General features: G+C 40.7%; 1 protein-coding gene and 1 pseudogene across 3 annotated transcripts in view; both read right to left on the reverse strand.

The window, feature by feature from the left end:
- The window catches only part of LOC144369157 (mitoregulin-like), an 82933-nt gene that overhangs the window by 41408 nt on the left and 16780 nt on the right, over positions 1 to 24745 (reverse strand). The window lies entirely within an intron of this gene.
- Positions 1 to 24745, reverse strand: part of LOC144369155 (mitotic checkpoint serine/threonine-protein kinase BUB1-like) — a 79505-nt pseudogene that overhangs the window by 41408 nt on the left and 13352 nt on the right. Inside the window, exons 7-15 of the transcript XR_013428628.1 lie at positions 23889 to 23973; positions 21819 to 21913; positions 19923 to 20051; positions 8628 to 8860; positions 7157 to 7230; positions 5779 to 5907; positions 5570 to 5685; positions 4716 to 4812; positions 3730 to 3811 (exon numbers count right to left, since the gene is read on the reverse strand). The product of XR_013428628.1 is annotated as a mitotic checkpoint serine/threonine-protein kinase BUB1-like (transcript). The remainder of the gene's footprint in view (positions 1 to 3729; positions 3812 to 4715; positions 4813 to 5569; positions 5686 to 5778; positions 5908 to 7156; positions 7231 to 8627; positions 8861 to 19922; positions 20052 to 21818; positions 21914 to 23888; positions 23974 to 24745) is intronic.

The raw sequence follows: 24745 nt of genomic DNA on the forward strand, positions 1-24745 counted from the left end.
GTCTCATATAACCTTCATTAAGCTCCCACTAGTGTCAATTTCTTCTAGATCCTGGCACATTTCAAAAAGTTAAACACCACTTGTAGCTATCAGTCCTTATCTGGATTTCACAAGTCCCCTCCAATATCCCTTGGCTGTCCCGGATCCAGTCCAGGATGGCATGTGGACTGTCCTGTTGACTTTGTCTCCTCTAGTTTATGACCATCTATCAGTCCTTCCTACTCTTTCCTTGCACTGAAATTTGTGAACACTAGTCAGGAACTGTGCAGAATGTCCCCCTAATTTGGGCTCGTTTTCTCACATGTAGACTAGAATTATAGGTTTTGGGGAAAACTTGGGGTAAAGGACCTTCTCATTATACAGTGGGGATGCATGCTAGCTAGCCACAAGGCTTGTTCCTGGTGAGGTTAAACCCAATCACTGAGAAGGCATTTGTGAGGTTTCCTCACGGGAAACCATTTTTCCCATTCTCTATTTGTTAGAGAATGGGAAAAATGTCTTACCCAAACTCAAGGGAGGTAAATTAAACTCCACCTTCTAGGATGTCATTAAAGCATTTGTGGACAAATGTTAAACCACCGCAGAATCAACAGTGGTGAGATATTTGGAAGCTCCAGAAGTGCCTGTTTCTTCCTGAAGTTTTACTCACCAATGTCTGTTCCTTAGTGGATCTTGCCTATAGCATTTATTTTATTGGGACTCTAATGATGCCTTCCACATCACTTGGAATTCTTCTCTAAGGAAGAATCATCCTTTGCTCCCTTTTATTTATATCAATATCTGTTTTATTTCTTGGGTGATAATTCAATATTACTTTATTCTACTTATTGTTCAAATTTTTCTAGGTTTAGCCATTGGCTCATTCAGGTTGGCATCTATATTCTTTTGATATGCCACATCTTTCTTGGTTTTCTTATAGGAAAAAACAAAACCCAAAATCCTTCCTTAATTTTCTAGCACAATATGCTCCAGACTTATCTTGTATTTTTCTTGCCCCAGCCCCTAGAATCAGGCACTTCTCCAAGAACAGAATTACAGGTCAAGTTTTTTAGAGTCTGTAGGGAAAGACAAATTGCTGAGTCAGGTCCATAGCTCATGACCCCCTTTGGTTGCCCTTACAATGCCACCCATGGTTTTTATTTTTTTAATTTGTTTAGATACGCATGACAGTAGACCGTATTTTGACATATTATACATACATGGTGTATAACGTAGGATTCTATTCCTGTGGTTGTTCATGATGTGGAGTTATACTGGTTGTGTATTCATATATGAACACAGAAAAGTTATATCGGATTCATTCTGTTGTCTTCTCTACTTCCATCCCTTCCCTTCATTACATCCCTTTCCTTCAATCCAATGAACTTCTGTTTGCCTCCCACCTTTATTGTGTATTAGCATCCACATATTGTAAGGGTCCGGCGAAACGTCGGAGTAAGAGACCGCAAGAGACTGTCTTATGCAAAAGCAGAAGGGTGGGTTTATTTGGAGACCAGCATGCTAGGGCTCTCTCTATAGCAAAAAGAGATAGAGCCCTGAGAACAGCTTGAGCAGAGCTTATATACTTTCCTTGGAGAGGGCAGCGAGAGAAGTTACATTTTGTAGTTTGGCAGTTGGGGACAGCTCATTCTGGGAACAAGATTAGCAGACAGTCCACAGTTAGGGACAGCACATTCTGAGAACAAGATTAGCAAACAGTCCTTAAAATTTCAACAGTGTTTTGTTAAGCATATAGAGAAACGGAATGACAAGTACCTTTTTTATTAACCTTTCAATATCAGAGAGAATATTTGGCCTTGTTTTTTTGGGATCGGCTTATTTCACTTAACATGATAGCTTCTAGTTCCATCCATTTACCAGCAAATGCCATAATTTCATTCTTCTTTATACCTGAGTAATGTTCCATTGTGTAAATATACCACATTTTCTTTATCCATTCACCCGTTGAAGGGCACTTAGGTTGGTTCCATAGCCTAGCTATTGTGAACTGATGTGGCTGTGTCACTGTAGTACTGTTTTTAAGTCCTTTGGGTATAAACTAAGGAATGGGATAACTGGGCCAAATGGTAGTTTAATTCAAAGTTTTCTAAGGGATCTCCACATTGCTTTCCAGAGTGGTTGCACCAATTTGCAGTCCCATAAGGAATGGATGTAGACCTTTTCCCTCACATCCTTGTCAACATTTATTGTTACTTGTATTCTTGATAATTGCTATTCTGACTAAAGTGAGATGGAATCTCAGTGTAGTTTTAATTTGCATTTCTCTAATTGCTGCAGATGTTGAGTGTTTTTCCATATATGATTTGACCTTTCGTATTTCTTCTTCAGTGAAGTGCCTGTTGTGTTCCTTTAACTATTTACTGTTGGGTTATTTCATTTTTTGGTGTTATGTTTTTTGGGTTTTCTTTGCATATGCTGGAGAAATGCTCTACCTGAGTGGCAGATGAAGAAGATTTTCTCTTATTCTGTAGGGGAGAGGATTCTCCCTCTCTCCATGTTTTCAATTGTTTACTTTGCTAAACTTCTTAGTTTGGCACCATCTCATTTATTGATTCTTGATTTTGCTTCATGCATTTTAGTTGGTTCCTAAGTGAACATGATGAAGAGTTGGGCCTACATTTTCTTCTAGTAGATATGAGTTCAATTTCATTCTGCTCTAGATGGATTTCCAGTTTTCTTCTAGTAGATATGAGTTCAATTTCATTCTGCTCTAGATGGATTTCCAGTTTTCCCAGCACCATTTGTTAAGAGGCTATCTTTTCTTCAATGTATGCTTATGGTGCCTTTATCTAGTATGAGATAACTGTACTTATGTGGGTTTGGTTCTCACACATAATTTTTATATCTTCTGCATTGTCTTCATAAAATCCACCATCTCTTCCAATGGAGGCGAAACTGGCAGATTGCTTCTTCAGATGATATAAGATAAAGTACTGGCTTATGTTTAGCATCAGGATATATGGAAAATGCATTGTGGGTTTGGTAAAAGTAATAGTTCAACAAAATGTACCTTTAAAGTGATGGCACTATGTCTGCAATTCACTTCATTATTTGTGAAAATTTTAAGCTCAATAGATCATCAGAGGGATTAGGGAGCCAGGCAATAGTTCATCCAAACAACCCCCCAAGGGACTACAAATAGGAGCCAGGACTTGGTGTCCTAGTGAGGTGCTTGGTGAGCCAGTGGCTCTCAATGGTGCCTCACTGCCATGGGGTCAGGCAGGGGCTGGGGATCGAGCACACTGTGGGTATACTTAGGACCAGGGTGGAAGTCAATGAGGACGGACACAAAGGCCACCGTAGTGGAATGCAGTGGGCTACTGGGCAGTGAAGGGTGCCTGCTGAGCTGTGCTGAGGATGGTCCATCTCAGTTGGATTCAGATTTGTTGGGTTTCTCACTGATATTCCACTTAGGCCTCACTTCCTCCGTCTAGGAAAAACAAATATCCCCAGGTGGCTTGTTCTTACTAGAGGGAAGGCTCTTTGAGGGCAAGGATCATATCAAATACATTTTTATTTCCTATACATATTAGATATCTGGCACATCACAGGTATTCAAATAATTGTCAAACAATATTCTAGCAATATTAGAACAATAACAAGTATTCTAATAAGTAGAATAACGATTTTCTACTTCGCACAATATATTGTGGTTTTATAGACATCACACCATTTGAGTGGCATAATCACTTGGCAGATCTGTGTCAGATGAAGTAGAGATTGGCTTACGTTTGGTTTTGAAGGAAGTCTGTTGCTAGAGCGTTCTCCAAAGGTCCTGGCTCCTGTGGGCTTGTTTTTAGGCTGTGGTAACCTAAAGAAAAGATTTATAAAATCAAAAACAGCAAAATATGGTGATGAAATAAATGCTACCACTTGATCTAATGTTAGAAAGATTCTCCCCTCATTTATTAAGGGGTTTCTTACTATTGCACTTCCAGAAAAAGTGAACTGACTATGTAAATATAAGTTGACTAACAGTTACCAAAGAGAGGGTAGAAAATGCAATTTTTGTTAGTTTTTAAATTGTTACAATTTTTTTTTTAGGAACAAAATAACAATTAGAAGCATGGCCAATAAAATACCTTGGATGCCTTGAAACACCTTAGCTCTTTTCCCAGTGCCTGGCTGAGATAGGGAACTTCTCTCTGCATGCTGGTCATACTTTCTCCATTCTGCCTCGGTGTGAATTTCCTCCATACCAAGACACTTGTAATTCACCCAGATACCTCTTTTTCCATAGTTTAAACTATTAACCACTCTCTAGTATCATGTGCCTCTGCCTTAAAACATTCTCTCTGCAGCGTTACCCAGTGTAAGCTGCCTCCTTTCCCACTTATCAATCCTGCAAATGTAAACAGCACAGTACGGACACCTGCACTGATTCCTCTACATTCTGAAACAATTTCAAACCAGAGAATCCTGTTCTTTGACAAATTCTAATGCTTTCCTTTTTCTACTGTGCTTTCACTTGGAGCTCTGCCCTCCTGGAACCCATGCACAGCACTGTGGCTCTGCAGAACACTGGCAACAAGCTCCCAGCTGTTGGTAGAAAGGCTTATCAGTGCAGAGCTGGGCCAGAACCAGACCACCCTGGCAGACAGTCCAAATTCCCTCCCTGCTGCCTCACCATCTTGAGTCCTGCAGGCACCTCCAGGCATCCTGTGGCAGTATGACATGTGTCCCCCCAGTGATATATTAACTTGATGTTTCTTTACCCATAATTTTCTTTGTTTCCATCTTCAAAAATAGGAAAAGCATATGTCAAAGTGACAACTTTATTGACTCCCCAAGCCCCAGAAGAATTTGCATTTTCTGCAAGAGAATAAAAAATGTATTTCATGACTGTTCTAGGAAAAACATGACCCTTTACACTAAAACTTCAACTACAAATGAAATGGGAGGTAGAGGGGAAAAGCTTATAGAAAAGAACTGGCATCAGTTTTTAAATACTAGGTGGTAAGGCAAATCACTTTGAAGTGGGATGAAGTGATTTAACTATAATCACTGGGCAGCCTCAGGTCCCAAATGACTGCCACACATCAAGAACACAGTTCATCATTCTCCTATGCCACTTCTATTATCACCTGACTCATTCAATAAAAGCTCTCAGTGGTTTTAGTTTTCATTTGCTTTAAGAAAAATCTCTTCTCCCAACTCCAAATGGATCCTACTGATCTTTATTACAATCTCTGGCTCCCAGCACATGAATCCCCTGGCCCTAGGTAAGAGGGCTAGTTGCTGGCCTCCAACCACCATCTGGCCACTTTTCTACCAAGAAGGCCTCAAATCACTCCTGGACTACTCAGCTCTTCCTGATGTACCTCCCCATGGGGATTTTATCCTCCTTTAGATATCACTGTTATAGCAACCCAACCCACCTAACCCAACCCAACATAATGCAAACCCCAACTCTACCACACGCATGAAAACCTTGTCCAACTCTGCCACACTTCTATTTCATGCACTTTCTGTGATGACCAAGGCAAGGCCACATCTTAGGTAATCCCTGACAATGCCTGGGCTCCACCCACAGTACAATGCATCAATTAGCTTTCAAATAAATTATTACTTTGAAACTGGGCTTCAAATGCGTCTTCATTTTGGTCTAGAGATGGCCATTCATCTTTGTCATCAGAAACATCAGGAAGTGTAGTGTAGGAGCCTGGAACATATTCATGATGAAACCTAAAAACCAGAAAGAATATCCATCAACAGATTGCAAAAGAGTTTAAATTTTTTATAGTTTAAGGTGCTACACATTCAAACAAAATGGTTTACCCAGTGCTTCCTTGGTGTGCACCGTGGACGAGGGCTGGGCTCTGGAGGGTGTTGCCTGAACCATTCCCAGTGACGTGTTTGGAGTCGCATGGAAAGAACTTGCGCTGGCCACCTTGTGCGTTTCATACACTGGCAAAGGAACAGGACCAAGAGCAGGATCATCAGGTCATTTAAAACGTGTTAGAAGGCACACAACTGCTTCAATAACTTACTACAATTAGACCAGGTTACCGTGGTAACCGTAATTGTCAATAATCATCACTCCAGACCCACATACTTATCTTTGTAAGAATACATAAAGTAGGTGAGGCAAGAATCATAGTTTCACACAAAATAAAGCGAAGGCTCAAAGACACCGGGTGTTTGGCCTGAGATCAAACCAATTAGAGTTTTGTCACAGGTAGCATCCTGAGCTCCACCATGTCTCAAGTACTGTCTGCTTGTGGTCAGAGTGTAACCCCCACCCCCCCACTGTCAGTCCTAGACCACTTTCCATCCCACTCAGCTTGAGCCAGTGGTGTACAAGGCCCGCACAGCCTGGGCCCTGCTTGCCCAGGTTTCAGTGTATTCCTCTTTGCCCTGCTCGCCCTGAAGCTCTGGCCTCTTTACTGTGCTTAGAACACCAGGGATAGTCCTGCCTGGGGGCTCTGCATCTGCAGTTCCTCTGCTTGAAAACTGGTTCTCCGAGGTGGCTGCATGAGTAGCTCCCTCCCTATTCCTCTATGCAGGCATTACCCTCACCAGCATCTTCCCTGTTCACCTTCTCTGAAATCTAACCCCTTACTTCAATATTAGCCCTTTCATTCCTGGGGGGATTTTCATTGTTTTGTCAAGATTCCATCTCTAACGATGTAGAATGGTTGGTGCCCAGCATCCAGCAAGCAGGCACCAAGTCTCAGTTGAATAGAATGAGTCTCCAGCTGTTTCAGAGGGCCCACCCTCATTAATAGTCAATGGAAAGAATGCCACAGCCACCTGCAAGGGGAAGGGAACACCCACACTGTCCCAGGTAATTTAATAAACTATGCACACACTTCCAGTGTGGTGCCAGACAGGAGAACAGTATTCGTAGTTAAACTTTGAATCACCTTTCTTACTCGACCCAACTAACATGACTCATTTTAGATTAATGTACTGAGAAAGTTAATAGAAAAACTTGCATAAATTAATCTTTCAAAGAACTCTGAACTGATAAGATATTTACAATTAATACCATTGTTTTCAATAGTCTGGGGCTGAAATAACCCCTGGATTCTAAGAAGAGGATTCCTAACGCTTAGGTTTAGTAAGGTCAGAAGGCTTCCTGTCCCATAGCCCCAGTACAGCCCAAGGAGTGTGCCCCAGCAGGCCAGGATGAAGAGACCCCCATGAAGCTCACCTTCTTTGGTCTCTGCTCCACTCTGTGGCTGGAATCCATGAGCACTCTGACTCATACATCTGGAAGAGAAAACCCTGAGACACACAAGAATCAACATGTCTTACAAGAGAGTTTCTCATTAACTCTCAAGAAATAATAGTAAAAGAAGCTGGTCAACAATCACAGCCTGTTGCTGAAACACAGATGAAGCTGCTTAGATCCACGGTGTAAATAAATGAAATGTTTTTTCTCTTCAGTTCTTTTTGAGGAAAACACTCTTACAGATAAAGGCCAGGCATGGAACACTAGTATGTCGTGTCACTTCTGTGTCTCGGCACCACAACAACCAGCCCTCCTTGTGGCAGGACAGGACAATGGCTTCCTAGTTCCAATGGGCTCATTTGCTGTACAGCATAAGGGGCTGACTGGGCACTGATGCCCAACAAGGTGGAGGCACGGATGTGCCTCAGCTGAGCGAATACCTTTCTGATGAGCCCACAGCCTCAGGCTAACATCCAGATTTTAAAACAATAGCTACCAACAAAGATAAGAAAGCTATGCAAACCACTTGCATTAAAGCTGTGGTTAGTACACTAGGGGCAGGGGCCTCACCTCATACTGCCCAGGATTCCCTTAAGGAATGTCATTAAAATGTGAAGTAAAAAGCACAAAGCACTTTTAATTAAACAATATCATATCAAATCACAAGTTGCAAGACAGTCACAGTGACTGAAGATAAAAACAAACAACAAGTGATGTGACATTAATTCTAATATCTGAAACCCATAAAACTCTCAAAATTGGGGAAAAAAACTTTCACAATAGTGTGGACGTGGCTTGTGACATGGAGTCACAAACATGAATCCCATACTGCTCCGTGGGAGGACAAAAGGAGTACGAGGGCATGCCAGCCACTGCCTGGAGTAATGTCCCCTGCAGGCCTTGGCCACAGCCAGGAGGCAAAAGGCAATTCCAACTACAGGTGTTTATTCTTCAAATACAGAGCGACTTGCGTTTCAGGAAATTTTAATTTATAATTCAGAAGAAAAGTATGAAGACAAACAAATCTAAAATCTAGAAGAGGGATAGATCCCTCTAAAGAGGTATAAAATACACATGTTTGAAAGTTTTGGGCTCAATTTTTTTGATAATTTTTTTCAACAACATATTCATGTAAATCATTTTAGCTGGGTATGGTGGCACACACCTGTAATCCCAGCTACTCAAGAGGCTGAGCCAAGAGAAGCCCAAGTTTGAGGCCAGCCTCAGCAGCTTAGTACATACTCTCAGGAACAACAAAACCAAAAAAGAGATGAGGATGTTGCTCAGCGATAAAGCACCCTCAGGTTCAATTTCCAGTACTGCAAGAAAAACATTTTTTAATAGAGATACCCCATCTCTTACATAATGCTCTTGATACTGCAGGTCATAAAAAAGAACCTGACAGATGCCATTTACACCACTCTCATCTCCAGGACTGGCTTTGACTTACCTGGACTCTGTCACTGGCTGGGCTGTCAAAGGAGTAGGAGGAGCTATGCTCTGGCACACTGCTGGGGACACCAAAGCAGGAGGAACAGCATCTGCCGCAGGAGGAACAACAGGAGGCACCTCTCTGGGCTTCTCGCTCAAGTTCTTTGGGGTTTGCTGATTGAGTGACAGAAGACATCGAGCACCAAGTTCCCACTGAGCACCTGTGCCTAGCCCCACACATGCTGAATCCACCTTTCATGCCAGACAAACAAAGGAACAAAAATAAACCACAAAGACCAGAATGTTATTATCAGGTATTAGAGCTTTCAAAGCATGTGACCCTTATCCTTCCAGGTGCTTTAAAACACCTGGAAATTTTCAACAGTGACCAAAAAAGACCACTCCAAAACATAACAAATGCTTTGTTGCTTCCAACCCCGGCTGTGAATGCCACTCACACTTCTAACCATTGGAAAATAACCAGCCTCTGCAGTCATATCAGTATTTAAGAAGTGTCTTGTTTCTCTTTATTAAACTGAGGGAAAAAAAAACAATAAATCAATGTTACCAAACGCTCACAATGGTGTTCTCTTAAACTACCCTTGATAGGCAGCGTCGTCTTCCTAAATAGGACATGTGTATATGAACTGCCTCAGAAATAGGGTTCATGTTGGGAAGAATTAGACTAAAGGTCTTTGTTTTTCTACTCACAAGTACATAGATTAGAACTAATGTTACCAACTTAAAAGACAGAAGGGTTAATTCCTTGCCCAAAAAGTATCCTTACAAATTGTTAGGAAAAACATCAAATGTCTAGAATATTGTTTTAAACAATAACACTACTTATCAAAGAATATAACTTAAAACGACCTACATCATTTCCTTACCTACTAAATTAGTACAGATCAAAAATAATTGTACACCCCAACTGGAGGAGGAGCCCAGCCTCCCGCCTGCACGGTCGGCAGACCATGCGACCCGGAGAGGGGGCACAGCTGCCCGCCAGAGAGGTAGACAGACCACCCCAACTGGAGGAGCCGCCTGCCCATACGGTCACCTGACTGAGCTCTGGACAAACATAGGTCTCCCCAACACCCCCCACCTCATCAAACACCTTATGAGAAAAACTGATGGAACTCATCTTGGAAAATCCCACCAACCCTTAAAACTCAACAACCGGTGGGCGTGGCTACCAGTTTGGTTCTTCAGCGGATCAGGCACCTGGTTTACATCTCAGAGAATAAGAGTGGAGAGGCCACAGGTGGAAGTTCAAGTCCTCTCATACTGACTACCACCACCACCCTGAACCCAGAGACTCCAGCTAGGAATTGACAATGCCACCAACTGGAAGATATGAAAACAGAGTTCTGAGAGGCATTTTTTTTCTTTCTTTTTTTATCTTCTCTCTCTCTTTTCATCCATACATCCAGTCTCCTCTACCCTTCCCACTGTGGTCCTCGAAACCTCAACATATGTGAAACCAAGAATTGTGCATGAAAAAGGCCTTTAACAACTGAGTCACCAGAATAATGTAATATAGAGGAATTCCATATGCCCCACCTCTCTCCCCCCTTTTATTTCTTTTTTCTCTTATTTTCTTTTTCCCACCCTCTTTTTTCTCTTTCTATCCTTGTTATTTGTTTTTCTCCTTCTTACTCCCTCTATCCCAAAAGACACAACATAATCTATGGGACACAATGAAAGCAATTCTAAGAGGAAAATTCATTGCTAGGAGTTCATTCCTTAAAAAAAGAAAAAAAAAACATATAAATGATCTCGCACTTCATCTCAAAACCCTAGAAAAAGAAGAGCAAAACAACAGCAAAAGTAGTAGAAGGCAAGAAATAATTAAAATCAGAGCTGAAATCAATGAAACTGAAACAAAAGAAACAATTGAAAAAATTGACAAAACTAAAAGTTGGTTCTTTGAAAAAATAAATCAGATCGACAGACCCTTAGCCATGCTAATGAAGAGAAGAAGAGAGAGAACTCAGATTACTAGCATACGGGATGAAAAAGGCAATATCACAACAGACACTACAGAAATACAGAAGATAATTAGAAATTACTTTTAATCCTTATACTCCAATAAAATAGAAGATAGTGAAGGCATCGATAAATTTCTTAAGTTATCTGATCTGCCCAGATTGAGTTCGGGGGATATACACAACTTAAACAGACCAATATCAATTGAGGAAGACAGGGATGCCCTCTCTCTCCACTTCTGTTCAAGAAGCCATCAAAAGACTACCAACTAAGAAAAGCCCAGAACCGGATGGGTATACAGCAGAGTTTTACAAAACCTTTAAAGAAGAACTAATACCAATACTTTTCAAGCTATTTCAGGAAATAGAAAAAGAGGGAGAACTTCCAAATTCATTCTACGAGGCCAACATCGCCCTGATTCCTAAACCAGATAAAGACACTTCAAAGAAAGAAAACTACAGACCAATATCTCTAATGAACCTAGATGCAAAAATCCTCAATAAAATTATGGCAAATCGGATACAAAAACATATCAAAAAGATTGTGCATCATGATCAAGTAAGATTCATCCCTGGGATGCAAGGATGGTTCAATATATGGAAATCAATAAACGTTTTTCACCACATCAACAGACTTAAAGATAAAAACCATATGATCATCTTGATAGATGCAGAAAAAGCATTCAATAAAGTACAGCATCCCTTTATGTTCAAAACATTAGAAAAACTAGGGATAACAGGAACATACTTCAATATTATAAAAGCTATCTATGCTAAGCCTCAGGCTAGCATCATTCTGATGGAAGAAAAATTGAAGGCATTCTCTCTAAAATCTGGAACAAGACAGGGATGCCCTCTCTCACCACTTCTGTTCAACATAGTTCTCAAAATACTGGCCAGAGCAATTAGACAAAAGAAATTAAAGGCATAAAAATAGGAAAAGAAGAACTTAAATTATCACTATTTGCGGTTGACATGATTCTATACCTAGCAGACCCAAAAGGGTCTACAAAGAAACTACTAGAGTTAATAAATGAATTCAGCAAAGTGGCAGGATATAAAATCAACACACATAAATCAAAAGTATTCCTGTATATCAGCGACAAATCTTCTGAAATGGAAATGAGGACAACCACCCCATTCACAATATCCTCAAAAAAAATAAAATACTTGGGAATCAACCTAACAAAAGAGGTGAAAGATTTATACAATGAAAACTACAGAACCCTAAAGAGAGAAATAGAAGAAGATCTTAGAAGATGGAAAAATATACCCTGTTCATGAATAAGCAGAACTAACATCATCAAATTGGCAATATCACCAAAAGTTCTCTATAGGTTTAATGCAATGCCAATCAAAATCCCAACAGCATTTCTTGTAGAAATAGATAAAGCAATCATGAAATTCATATGGAAAAATAAAAGACCCAGAACAGCAAAAGCAATTCTAAGCAGGAAGAGTGAATCAGGCGGTATAGCAACACCAGACTTCAAACTATACTACAGAGCAATAGTAACAAAAACAGCATGGTACTGGTACCAAAACAGGCGGGTGGACCAATGGTACAGAATAGAGGACACAGAGACCAATCCACAAAATTACAACTATCTTATATTTGACAAAGGGGCTAAAAGCATGCAATGGAGGAAGAATAGCATCTTCAACAAATGCTGGGAAAACTGGAAATCCATATGCAACAAAATGAAACTGAATCCCTTTCTCTCGCCATGCACAAAAGTTAACTCAAAAGGGATCAAGGAGCTTGATATCAAATCAGAGACTCTGTGTCTGATAGAAGAAAAAGTAAGCTCCAATCTACATATTCCCTAAAGACCTTAAAAGATCGCATTATAGGGATACTGCTACATCAATGTTCATAGCAGCACAATTCACAATAGCTAGGCTGTGGAACCAACCTAGATGTCCTTCAATAGATGAATGGATAAAAAAAAATGTGGCATTTATACACAATGGAGTATTACTCTGCACTAAAAAATGATAAAAGCATGGCATTTGCAGGGAAATGGATGGCATTAGAGCAGATTATGCTAAGTGAAGCTAGCCAATCCCTAAAAAACAAATGCCAAATGTCTTCTTTGATATAAGGAGAGCAACTAAGAACAGAGCAGGGAGGAAGAGCATGAGAAGAAGATTAACATTAAACAGGGATGAGAGGTAGGAGGGAAAGGGACAGAGAAGGGAAATTGCATGGAAATGGAAGGAGACCCTCATTGTTATACAAAATTACATATAACAGGAAGTGAGGGGAAAGGGTAAAAAAAACAAGAGAGAGAAATGAATTACAGTAGATGGGGTAGAGAGAGAAGACGGGAGGGGAGGGGGGATAGTAGAGGATAGGAAAGGCAACAGAATACAACAGACACTAGTATGGCAATATGTAAAAACGTAGATGTGTAACCAATGAGATTCTGCAATCTGTATACGGGGTAAAAATGGGAGTTCATAACCCACTTGAATCAAATGTATGAAATATGATATATCAAGAACTATGTAATGTTTTGAACAACTAATAAAAAAATAAAAATAAAAAATAAATAGAAGAACAGAAAAAAAAATAATTGTAATACAGGTTTACTTACATATTGTTTATATAAAATGCTTGGAATTAGAAATGTGTCAGGTTTCAAAATTTTTTCAGATTTTGGGAATATTTTCATAGACTAGTTAAGCATGCATCCCTTATTCAAAAATTTGCAATCTGAAATGCTCTCAGATCCACAACTTTCTGAGAATGGGACATGACACTAAAAAAGTTTCAGATTTGGGAGCTTTCCAGATTTCAGAGATGCTTGACCAATATTCAGTTCTGAAGAAAATATTTTAAAAAGAATAATCAGAGATTTTCTCTACCAGATAGCAAAATAGGAAAGCTATAGCATATATACAATATGGAAAGATCAAGAAGAGATATACTCTCACTCCTCTTCTCTATCCAGAATTCCCCTAATCCTCCCATGCTCCCCCTCCCTACCCCACTATAAGTCAGCCTCCTCATTTGATTTTTTGGCAATTGGAGAAAGGGAGGGGGCAGGGGATTAGCAAGGGAGGTGGAATATAATGGACATCATTATCCAAAGTACATGTATGAAGACACGAATTGGGTGTCAACATACTTTATATATAAACAGATATGAAAAATTGTGGTATATATGTGTAATAAGAACTGTAATGCAAAAAAAGGTAAATAAAGGCATGAATTGGCGTGAACATACTCTATATACAAAGATAAGAAAAATTGTATCCTATATGTGTAATAAGAATTGTAATGCATTCCGCAGTCATGTATTTAAAAAAAAATCAATAAAAGAGTAAATAAATATATATATATATATATATGTATAAAGAAGAGAGATAGTGACTAAAACAAATATTAGAAATGAATTTTATAATATAAAAACTTAGTATGTGATAAACATATTTTGAATAAAGGGGCCAAGCTGGTCAATAAATGATTTATGGACAACTGGCAATTCATTTTGGAAAGTACATCTTCATGCCACCTCTACACAGGAAAATCCTATAAAGGGACCTGGAGGACCAGACCCTTAGGGTACTGAGTATGATGGAGGGACAGAGCTGTGCATCACATTTCTTTTGTTACAACACGCTTCCCAAGAACAAAAGGGATTACATTTGTAAAACCGAGAGTCAGAATGATCCAGGACTTTCCAATACCAATGGTAGAAGCCAAAAGGCAACGGGCAATGCCTTTGAAAACTCTAAGGGAGGCTGAGGCAAGAGGATTGCCAGGTCAAGGCCAGCCTGGACAACTTAACAGACTCTGTTCCAAGATCAAAAGCAAACCAACAGAAAATGCACTGAGAGTATAGCTCAGTGGTAAAGTAACCCTGGGTTCAATCTCTAGTACTGCATAAAATCCAAAATGACTTGAGGGAAAATGATTTCCTTCCTAGAACAGTTCTAGTCAAATCATCAACCAGTGTGAGGGTAGAACAAAGACACCATTAGACAAGCAAGAGATCTCAAAAACTTAACCCCTCATACATGCTTTTTAAAAAAGTTATGAGAGATTGTGTACCTTTAAAATGGGGACCTTAAGGAAAAGCAATGGCATGTGAATCAGGGATATACCACCAGAGAGAAGCAGGAAGAACCACTCCTCAGAGGCTCTGGAAGACATCTGGTCAAGAAAAGGGAATGGGAGTGCATCTGATGTATTGGATGTGATTGATGAATATTTTAAGTTTCTTCAGAATTTGGGGATAGATGACTGATAAGAAGCAAGAAAATACATAAAAACAAAACAATGAGACAATTATTTTAACAATTGCTTATATCTATCAAGGGAAAACACAAGTTATATAAAAATTGAAATAAACATTAAAAATGAAAAAACCCAATAGAAAAATAGACAAATCCATCAAAGTCAATTTATTTGATTGGTACCAGGGATTGAACCCATGGGTGCTTAACCACTGAGTCATACCCCCGGCCCTTTTTATTTTGAGACAGAGTCTCCCTAAGTTGCTGAGGTCAGCCTTGAACTTGTGAGCCTCCTGTCTCTGTCTCTGGAATCACTGGGATTTTAGATGTGTACCACCACACCTGGTTTTATGGTCAATTTAAAGAAAAAAGAAGACAAAAAGCCACTAAATCAATTAAAAATGTCCAGTACCACTTGTAATTAAAGAAACAGGTGGTTGAAAATACTTAGGATAACTAACATTATCAAAGTGTATGTGAGAAACAAGTAATTTTATATACTATTGATATGAGGTAAAATGAAATTTTTTAGAGGACAGTATTTTAGGTGCACAAACTTCAAAGGCAACAGTTGTACTTCCATCATTTCTAGAGAAACAATCTTGTATCATGTTTGTAACAGTCTCTGTATGATGTTGGTACCTGCCCTGCTGTAAGTATGACAGAAGACCATGCTGCAGCGGGTAAACTGGGTCTCTGTGCAGTGATATTGAAAGATATGTTTGTAGAAAAAGCAGAAAATAAGTCTTATTTATATGGAAAATTCAACTGTGTTCATTTTTATGTGTGTTCATGCACAGCATATATCTGGAAAAAAGATAAATTTCAGCAATTAGCACTGAATAAGAACATTCGTGGATATTCATGTATGTTTGAGTCTTCCCCCGACCCGTGTGGGCAGCTGAAATTAAGGTCACTTGTGTGAATTTCCAGGGACATCAAATAAAACACAGACACACGCTTTACCTTTAAGCAAGCTTCAGGACACGGCTTTTCTGCTCTCGGCCTCAGGCTCCCCAAATGGGGGAGCAAGAGAAAGTCACGAGAGGCTGGCGAGAGAGAGCAAGCACATTCGGAAGCGGGCTTTTATTGGGGGACCTTATTCTTAGAAAGTTCCATCCAAAAAAGGCCAGAAGGGACAGGGTTACAAGGGATAGATGAGTGTAATTCAACCCAAGGGGCCATGGAGCAACACACCTACATCTGAAGGCACGCCCTCAACTTCCTGGACCGGGGCAATGTCCAGGTCACTATAAGATGTAGTGACTGGTCAAAGCCTCTCGGCTCCAGGATGGAAGGTGCAAATCATTCAGAGTGGCTCCCCATAATTGGGTATACATACTTATATCTAGTGAATGTTCTGGCATAGATTTTGCATTATATATATATATATGTATATATATATATATATATATATATATATATATTACACACACACACCTTTCATTCAATATTAAAAAAAAAATCATTGCAGTCATGAATTTTCTATCATTTTAAAAACATGCATTTAAATAAGCTTTACCTTTAAAGTATCCTATGTCACAGACAGACATATACAATGTGGAAGATAAGCAAATGTAATATAGCTTAAATTATTCCCAATCTCTCCCATTCATAAATAATTTCAAGAAAATATGTGGCTGTAATATTCATCCCTATTTCTTCTTCCCACACAAGACAATGGCAAACAGAAATATGTCTAGATGACACATTATTGGAAGTCTATAGTCATTGTATGAAAGCCAGAAAAAGGACGCTAAGTGCTAATGTGTGAATATATAAGCATGGTCACACACATACATGAAACCTCAGCCCTCTATTCTCTACATTCCTTTGTTCATTCTTCATTTGAATGTCTTTCTGAATCACACAATTTTAAATTTTGGAAAGTTACTAGCTAGAATTAACTCTAAAACAGGGCCTAGAGAGCCAACAATCCCCACCGCTGGGCACAGGACGCCCAGGTCAGAGCATGTCTGTACCTAAGGCTTTTCCTGGACACTCGGCAGGTCCTCCTGGGACAGCTCCACCACTTGATGCAAATTCTTATGAAGCTCATCCATTTTCTGCTTTAATAGCTGCTCTTCAAAAGCATTTGCTTCTTTCTTTTTCATATAATGTCTGTCTTCATTTACTTAAGGAAAAAAAAAAGGTTTATATGCAAAGCTTAAATTCAGTTCATCAGAGGAATACATAACAAATGGATAAAGTCCAATTTTAAGATGGCAAGTCCTATTTTAAGATGGCAACATTTTTTAGTTTTTTCCATATTTACAATCTTTATATGCCCTTAGCACAGTAACTATTAAATTCAGAGTATAAGTTACAAAAATTTATGAAGATCAAGTCTACCTGGTAATAGCACAGTATCTTATTAAATGCTTCTCATAAAACAATTGGGGTTGTGCTAATCATTTGAAAATAATTGATCATTTCAGTTTTTAAAAAAGATACGATTCTCTAGGAAGTAAAAGTAAAAGAGTTGGGGCATCAAGCATACTGTCAGTCACACAGCTCAAAACTGGCTCATGAGACAAAGTAGACTCTGGCTGGACACTTTCAGGCTGTGGTATGTGAATGAAAAAATTATCCAGGCATAATTCAAAATGGATCTCCAAGAATACTGACTTTTTGTTGTTGACCAAATATGAAAACGGGCTGGCCTGGCGTCAGTTTTGTTCTCCTCCTTCTCCTTTGCCTCCTGCCAGGAACTCGGTTTGCTCCTAGGTTCCGGGTGACGGTGACAACTCTGATCAGCACTGGCCCACGATGATCACATTTGGTGGACTTGCCTTCATGCCCTCCTTTGCTATTCGATGTGAAATCACTCTAAGCCTCAAGGCATGGGAGTATTAGACTCCAGTAGGGAGAATACGTCAATGAGTGGTATGGGTCTCCAGCGGCCAGTCTTAAGGAATACCAAGTTTCTAGAAGCACTGGGCGCACTTCCTGGCTGCCATGTGGAATGCCAGCCATCCATCGGGCTGACCCAGGCAGTGTCTTCCTCATCCCTGGCCCAGGGGATATTTTTAGGCCCAGGGGGATATTCTTGGCCAGCAGAGGGCTCACAGGGACATGGGGTCCTTCCAGCTCATGGCTCTGCCCCCGCCCCAAGCCTGAGACAACAGAGCCACATTCCCAGCCTGACATTAATATCTTGAATAGGGAACCCTCCTCCCTTTAACTTACGTTTTCTATTTAAGGTGGGCTTCTTGTATGGAGCATCTAAGTGGGTCTCTCACTGTAAACTCTTACATTCCCCTAATAATGTATTACATGTTAGGTATATTTTTATATGCCTATTGGTTTCTCATGTTTTCTTTTTGAAGGGCTTGTTCAAGTTTTTGCTCATTTAAAAAACTGAGTTATCTTTTTCTACATTTCACTGTCAATGATAGAAATTTAGGTTTTTCTTGTTCTTTATAAATTTGAGGAAGTTCCCACCTGTTCCTAGTTTGTAGGGAATTTCTTAAAACTCGTGAATGGGCACTGGAATTTGTCAATGTTTTTTCTTTGTTTATTGAGATGTTCACATGATTTTTTCTTGTCTACTAATATGATGAAATAACATTACAATTTCGCATATCCAATGCTGGATGCACAGGTGTGTACATCTGAACATGGGGAGAAATTCCAGCTGGTCGTGACCTACTGTCCTTTCTATAAATTGCTAGATCCAACTTGAGAATGTTGTTTAGGATTTTAGTTTCTATATCCATGAAGGATACTGGTCTTGTAATGTCATCGTTTGGTGTCATGTTTTTCCTAGATTTAGGAAATATGTTAGGGAATGTTTTCTCCTTTTCTATTCTTTGGAAGAGAGTGCATAAGATGGGTATTATTTCTTCCTTAAATGTTTGCGGGAAGTCACTAGAGTGAAGCCATAAGGACTTGGAGTTTTCATTGTAGGAAGTTTTTTAATTGAAGTTATAATTTCTTTAAAAGAGAAATTCAAATTTTCTATTTCTTCTTATGTCAGTTTCAGTAAATTATGGTTTTTTATAAAATTATCTATTTCATCAATGTTGTCAGATTTACTGGCATACAATTCCTTATAATATCCCTTATTGTCCTCAGTGTCTGCAGGATCAGTAATGATATTTCTATTTCAATAGGAGATATTGATAATTTGTTTTCTTTTCTTTTTTTTTTTTTTTTGTACCAGGGATTGAACTCAACCACTGAGCTACATCCCCAGCCCTATTTTTTTTTTTTTTTAATTTAGAGACAGGGTCTCACTGTGTTGTTTAGCACCTCACTGTTGCTGAGGCTGGCTTTGAACTTGCGATTCTCCTATCTCAGCTTCCAGAGCTGCTGGGATTACAGGTGTGCATGTGCCACCTCGCCCGGCTTTCTTTCACTCTTTTTAAAGTATCTTGGTCAGTCTTTCTGGGCATCTTTCAATTTTATTAATCTCTTCAAAGAATCAACCTTCATCTCCATTGATTTTCTCTTCTGTCCACCTGTTTTCTATTTCATTAATTTATACTCTTTTGTTATTTCCTCTTTTCTACATTCTTAGGTTTAATTCACTCTTCAATTTCTAGTCTCTTAAGTTCCCAGCTTAGATCACTGATTTTAAACCTTCCCTCTTTCTAGTATATGCAATTAAAGCTACGAATTTCTACCTAAGCACCACTTAAGCTACATCTCATGAAAGATACATTATTTTTTTAGAAGTCATTCAGACTATCATTTGGTATTAGGTAAAAAATGGTCTTTTAGGAATCAGGGAAGAGCTGAGCAGAAAAGGATTCCAGGAGACCTCACGGGAAATGGCGATGCTCCATATCTTGCCTGGGGAGCTGGATATACATTGCATTTTCAAAAATGCAATGCTCTATACTTAGACCTGAACTGTACACAACACTAGAAGACAGGTACCAGTCCCTCTCATAAGTGAAGAAATCTAAGGCCCAGATGGGTTAACTGTGTGTGTACCAACATCACACACTGAAGAGCCAGGGTTAACCCACTGCGGTACCACACACTCACACACACAGCGCACTCCACATTTAATGTGTGGTACCACACAAGGGCTTCTCCATCATCCTGTGTGAGATGGTTCAACTCAGTGAGCTTACCTTACTGCCATCAAACAGACAGAGGCAAACATGTCTGCTGAGCACCTGGATGCTCGTTCCTGGGAGAGGAATCATCTTACAGCTCCACAGGGTGAGGATCAAGGAAACACGACTTGGCCTTGACTTAATCTGAAAGAAAAACATAAAAACCTATTAATAGTGGTACAAATCCATTTCCAAAGCATCATTTGTAAAATACAGCTTAAGAAGATATACATAGAATACAAAAAGGAAAACTTTTACATGGATATACATACACAGAGTTTCAATAGTCTGTTCAAAATCAAACCCAGTTATTTCAGGTAAATTTTGCATAAAGTTATATTTGAAATATTTGCATTTTTTTCTTAACTACTTAAAAACTTCAATGAAAGACTACTAGTACTAGCAGGTAAAATATATGACCTGACCCTCGAATCACTGTATTCTAGTCTCCAGGTCCATTCCCATACGATGTGAGGAATTGTAAAGAGTTACCCTAGCATGACAACCAAGATACCTGGCATTAATGTCACCCAGCTACCTCCTCTTTGGCTCTTAGATGCTTTGACATAGAATGTCATGTTTGGTCTGACTGTTCAAATCTATTTCACAGATAAAGGTCAGATTGTGAATACATAAACTGGCATTCTGTATTTTTATTTTTAAAGAACAGCTTCAATCAGCTAAACTTTACATTCTGCTTTATGATCACAAGCCTTTTCATTTAAATAATTTATATTGTTGCAAAAGATAAGATAATATCAATAATCTGTCACCTTTTTATTTAAGTAATGAGAGCTGGGTTTTTAGTTCCCGGGCACAAGTTCACGGCATTAACTGTGATCTGCTCAAGCACTGGTGCACCAAGCAGCCCCTCTGCCCAATCGCAATACAGCACCTCCTACTAAGGTGCCAGTTGATGCTCAGGGTGAGAGGATTAGGGGCACCAAGTTCTGCACCCCCCTTCCTACCACCCCGGCCAACACTGAGGGGTAAAGTCAAGGTAAATGGGAAGAGAGTGACATACTCTAATGCAGTTTATATCTGTTACAGGCACATATAAAGTAGAATTAAAGATCAAGAGCATATTCTACTTCAAATACTGGCATAGCAAGAATCTTTTTTTCTTGGTGGTACCCAAAAAGTGTGATCATGAGGTTCTGCCGACTTTTTCATTCCCACTCAACTAAGATCATGTCACTTCCACTCTTCCTGACGGAGCTGGCAGCTTCCCACTGCAAGAGATCTGAGATGAGCAGCTCGCAGAGAGCAAAGTCTGCTTAGTTCTTGGTCTCAGAGGTCTTAGTCCATGTTCGCTTGGCTCCACTGTTTTGGGGCCAGTGGCAAGGCAGAGAATCAGAGCGGGGAGCACATGGTGGCGTGATGTGTCACCTCGCAGCAGCCAGGAAGCAGATGGGAGAGAGGCAGGGGCTGGGGTCCTACAATCCCTTCATGGGTGTGGCTCAGCCATGTAACTTCCTCTCACTAGGCCCCAGCTCCAGGTCCTACCGCTTCCCAATAGCCCCCAGGCTGGCAGCAAGCCTTGACCCATGGGCCGTGGGGCACCTATCCAAAGCACAGTGCTGGCCAACACTGACTGCGTTCTCATACTCTGCCAGGCACTGCCAAAGCCTTCATAAATTCTCACAACCGCTCGATGTTAGGAGGACTGTCATCCCTGTTCCCAGATGAAGACACTGAGGTAAAGCATGATGAACAGGGAGACTCAGTATTACATCCTTTGTGGCCATGGGAGAAGGGCACAACCGCTAAGAGAAACCAGAGTCAGGGGACCAAGTCTAGGTGCTGCCTTGGCTATGTGAACACCACTGCTTTAAAGCCACATGTCACTCATGTGCTGGCCCCAGGACAACGGCAGCCAGGCTGCAGCATCTCTGTTGTCGCTGTACTCACAGTGCCTGTTTTCGCGTCCCACATCAGATCTCTGAAGGCCAGCTGTGATGCCGTGAGGTCAGGTTGCAGAAAGTAACTTGCTCGAAACTGATTCCCTGAAAAAACAGCTTTCCTTTATTTTCTTATAAAAAGAAGAATGAAATTCAAAACCAAAAGTCTAAGACATTATGCTACAAATTTAGGAAACAGATATTTCCAAAATGCCAAGGGGCTTACTAGCAACTTGCTTTCCAAGACAGATGAACCAAGATAGAATCATGCTCAAAATTTTAAGATAAAAACTGATAAAAGACTACTTTAAGATAGTTTTAAGGAAGATCTTAAAGAGTTTAGACCAACAACATGCTTCACAGTGAAGATGATTTATTCAAATATTTCTATAAAATGCAGAAATGTGTAACATTTTTTTATATATTTTAGAAAAAATACATAACCATTAGTTTTGCTTCTTTTTTAAATTTTTTTAGTTGTTGATGTAACTTTATTTTTATTTATATGTGGGGCTGAGGATCGAACCTGGTACCTCACACATGCTAGGCAAGTGCTCTGCCATTGAGCCCCAGCCCCAGTCCCAGCCCTGCTTCTTTCTTCACATATATGTTTTTAGTTGTAGATGCACAAAATACCTTCATTTTATTTATTTACTCTTCCGTGGTGCTGAGGATGGACCCGGTGCCTCACATGTGCTAGGCAAGCGCTCTACATTGAGCCCGGCCCCAGAACCTAGTTTTACTTCTTAACACAAAAGTGCAGGAATCCATCCACAAAATGCACGAGGACCTTTTCAACACTTAAGCCAGCGAGGGGGTAGGTCTCGTATTTGGGAACTTATAGTGGCACTTCTGCTATTAAGACCACCCAATGCAAGTGAACTCCCCCTCCACTCTGCCAAAAGGTCCTGCGCAGCACCGGAGATGGGTATGACCTGTCAGGAATGAAGCAGCCTACCTGTCCCCACCTCTATCCTGCTTTGGTGAAGAATTTTCTACCAAAAGTCTTTGATGTGTTCCAATATAAATAAAGCAAGCGCGGGCTCCATTCTTTGTTAGGAGCTAGACCCATCTGGTCAGCTTTGCCCTTTGATGCCCCTGCTCTGAAACTGCTTTCCTGTGTTCTGAGGTCATCTCGTGGTACTTTTTTTAACTATTACTTCCCAGCCAGCCCATCCCTCCGAAGGGAAGCCATTCCCTTGCCCACGCAGGATATGGGAGATACATAAGCATTTTTATACTTCTCTTCCATAGTTTATCATGAAGAATATTTATTATAAAATCACTTTTTTGTTTAAGAAATCATTTAAGTCCCTGCCCTGTGCCATGGGCTGTGCTAGGAGCTGCAAATGGAGCCGAGAATCCTTGTTGACCACAGCTGAGTGAGGGAAACAGAGAAGTAGGCACATGAGACTAGTGCATGTGCTCACAGGGTGGGAGGGAAGCCGCGCTGCCAGAGCGGGCATCGCTGCCAAGGTAGAAGGGACCCTGAGACTACAGGATGGGAAGGGGCAGGAAGAACCTTCCCAGCAGAAGGAACCTTGAAGCAGCCCTTCCACCCACAGTTAATGGCTCAGGCACACAGGAGCCAGCCTGCCCCTCATGACTCCCCTTCAAAATGAGCTTCTAGACAAAAGTTGCCAAGTAGCGGGAAATCCAGGGTGAACAGCAATCAGAAAGCCCACGGAACGCTCCAGGAGAGCACTTGCTGTGAAGAGGAGCAGAGGAAGGGAGGCTTCCTCGCTGGGATGGGATGGGCTGGTGGCACTATGCTGGGACGGGATGGGCCGTTGGCACTGTGGTGCGCTGCTCACAGTGGTGGCAGGGGAAGGCAGGACAGGCAGGCTAGAGAGCAGGAAAGGGCTGGCAATTAAAGAGAATAGGGAAGGGCTGGAGCCCACAACACAGGTAAACAGATGGCCCTCTCATAGAACTGGAGTCCTTGCTTATGGTCACAAGAGGGACAAGGAAAGGACGTGCTCCAAAGAGAAGTGAGACTCGGCATCTTCCTCAACTTGTTTTAGCTACCAGAGAAAAATTAGCCTCCAAGCATGGCTGCAGAGGCCGAGCGCCACCGTACCTTCCTCCAGCAGCTGGGAGAGTGTGGAAGGCCTGAAGCCTGCGGGGATAGCCCCCATGCTGGTTAACACACCCACGGTGTTCATCTGCCGAAGAGAGGACAAACAAAAGTGGTCTGCTCGCTTCCATCCATGGTTCCTCACCTCCCCACTGTGTCCCTTCAGCACCACAGCAAGCCCAACCCAACGGGAAAACACCACGTACACGTGTCGGCAAAGTGCTGCAACGTGACCCAATTCCTGAGAGGACGTGGCCATCACTGGATCTGCACTCTCACAAGGACTTGGGGCCCACATAGTGCTGGGCGCAGAGCTTTGTGTTTCTAGATCACTGCTTCAAGTACATTCTGACTGTAATGCTCCTGCTCCACCCCCACCCCAACTGCACTGCCTTTCAGCAGATGATACCACTAGCATCTCCTTGGGAGTTAGAAGAGCAGTAGAAGGTCAAGAAGATGCTAACTGAACCGTTCATGGTGATTACTCACGGGGTGGAGAATTTTCATTTTGTCGTGTCATTTTTTTTAAATGACAGTATTACAGATAGTGTCTTACCTTTCTGGGTTTTTCAGACTTTTCAAATAATAACTAAAATCTAATGCCAGCCTTTGCCAAAATGATAAATAATCTGGATAGGATCAATGAGAAAGATTCCGAGCTCTGAAATCACACCATGAATGAGATGATCTACTCTTCTTGTACAGAAGCCCTAATGAGAAATGCTGGTTGCAGCTCAGGCTTGCTAAGGCAGAAAGAGAAGCCTTCTGCCCTGCACCTTCCACACCTGAGCCTGGGTAGATCTAGGCAGTCTAGAAGAGTCTCCATCCTGGTTTGAATCTGAACTCAACCAGAACTAAAG

The sequence above is a fragment of the Ictidomys tridecemlineatus genome, chromosome 12, assembly GCF_052094955.1.
Source record: "Ictidomys tridecemlineatus isolate mIctTri1 chromosome 12, mIctTri1.hap1, whole genome shotgun sequence".
Classification (NCBI taxonomy): domain Eukaryota; kingdom Metazoa; phylum Chordata; class Mammalia; order Rodentia; family Sciuridae; genus Ictidomys; species Ictidomys tridecemlineatus.